Consider the following 2,456-nt stretch of genomic DNA (forward strand, 5'->3'; position numbering starts at 1 on the left):
ACTGACCCCTGGGGAACACCACTAGTTACACACCTCCAGCTGGACTCTGCGCCACTGAGTCCAGTTGCATCAGCAACTACAGCACAGCTTACAACATTTGCGCAGACCATGAGAAGGCTCTGTAGGCTACGAAGGCATGTACTTCACTTATTTCATTTGTACACCTTTTATGTTGTACATTAAAAGAGAGCAATTTTGAGAATTCAAGGAGAATCATGATAGGGTTTTTTCTGAAGGTTAATGGACGCCATAATTCAAAGAGTTCTTTAGGGATACAAGCAAGTTTAATTCTAAGTCCAGTGGTGGAAAGAAGAAAGGTGTTGCAGTCATACAGGATAAAAATGAATACTGCAAATAATGTTCCCTCTTAAACGCTTACTATTATAGTCTTTGTTTCATCTAGAAAGGGTAGAGAAATGAAATGTAAAAATCATTTCAATGTTTTTATTCAGATAAACCTCAAGAGAAAATTTCTTCCTTTATTCAAAACTGTTTTGCCCAACCTTGTTATTAACTAAAGCAGCAAAATATCTGTTGGGAATAAGCAAAAAACACTTATTAAGAATATGTATGACATCTGGTTATATAGTCTCCTGAATACTGTAATAATATTTCAAACTGAAGTGCACAAAAAATTTACATGTTGAGTTTTGTAGTCGTACATATTAATCATATGCAGTACACAAAATAAACACTGAACACATGATCATGGGTGAAAGTGCATTCCAATGTTTTCAGTTCTAACATAGAGGATCACATAGCTATCACATATTCCCGGTCTCAAACTGATTTCACTGCCTAGAGAAAACAGTGCAGTTAAGATATGTTTTTCTTAAAGAGTACCACTTTAGGATTTGGCTGGGATTGTTTCCTCTTACTCTTTTAATTATTGTTTTAAGAGAGAGATGTTAATACCTATGTGATCCTCTACCTGCTGCATCACTTATCAACTCTACTCTTTTACCATTTGTGAATACAAAGCAGAACACAAGAAAAATAGTGCCTAGAAGTACATAGGGTTGTTACAGGGGTATGTTTGGTGCTGCTCAATTGTTTTTTAATAACTCAGATATTCTGTAAAATTTAAATATAAATTATTTCTTCCTTAAGTCAGAATTTCTACAAGAGCTCAGAGGAGTAAAACAGTCCCTGGAAATGGCCATTATGCAATTAAGAAGTCCTTTGTAGGACCGAAGTGGACCCAGAATGCAAGCAATGACCATGATAAGCCAAGCTGGAAGAAATCCTTGCAGGTCTAAATATGTGCATTTGCAGCCACACAGTTCCAGGGACAAAGATCACCACAGCTTTCAACTTTTCTATTTTGTCTGTATAGTTTTGTTGTTTTGGTTTGGTTTTTTAAATTATTATTATTATCCAGGAATGGAACATAGATAACAGGAATAAAGAGAGAAGACAATAAAGTGATTAAAGGGAAAACTGTGTGAGTATAGATTTATGAATTCACTAGCTGATTTTCTTGAGTAGAAACACTGTGCTAACAGACTAGTAATGTCAAATAGAATATGAGAAAAAGTATTTAAAAGATATTTATTAAAAAGCTGCTATTTAATAATCTATTATCTCTTTGGCTTCCTGTTCCTCAGAACATGCTTAGTTGCTTCAAACCTGAGGGGTCCAGGACAATATAGAAATATCATTTCCTTGTAGTGGTAATAAGACTTCTAAGGAACTTTCATCTGCAAAAGACCTCATTTTCCAAAGATATTGGGCTAGACACAAACATTAGAACATTAGAAAATCTGATCTGCAGGTAACATGCATCTAAATATTAAGGTGTTTTTTTTTTTTTTGAGCTTTCAAACATTCTCTGTATTATATGGTATATACAATAAAACATTTTTTGGATCATTTTCTCTATGGGGGTGTGGGCTACTAAGTTATCCAAACCTTGATTTAAGCCCTTTTCCCAGATGACATTTTACTTGAAAACAGAGGTTTTTGTTTTCTAGAATAATACATACTAAGGTTTAGTAGCCATTCTGAAGCGTAAATATCCAAATATATAGATGCTGAAATCTTTTATTTGATAGTTTGTCATAATAAAAACTAAGATCCCAATCAAATATGATATTTTTTTGTACGGTAAGGTGAATACCCTTTTTGTTGTTTGATTTTGAGATATTACTATCACACTCAACCACAAAATTATATTAATTTGGGAACACTATTGAAAAAAATATGTCAGAATGCCAACCCTATTTCTTTTAATAGCCCAAGCGCTTTGTAATTTGGCATGTAGAGGCTAAAATGGAGATAAGTTTGTAATTCTTTGTTGCTTGGTCTGTAGCTAATTAAGTTTATTCTTGCTGATAATTAGGATTTTATTTTCTTGCAGCTCTCAGAAGTTTCTATCCACTTGGATCCATACCATATGTAATTCTTGTTGTCTCAAGATATAGATATAGAATATAGAATAATTTTTCAGTCACTCT

Source organism: Charadrius vociferus, unplaced genomic scaffold, assembly GCF_000708025.1.
Source record: "Charadrius vociferus isolate BGI_N301 unplaced genomic scaffold, ASM70802v2 scaffold13, whole genome shotgun sequence".
NCBI lineage: Eukaryota > Metazoa > Chordata > Aves > Charadriiformes > Charadriidae > Charadrius > Charadrius vociferus.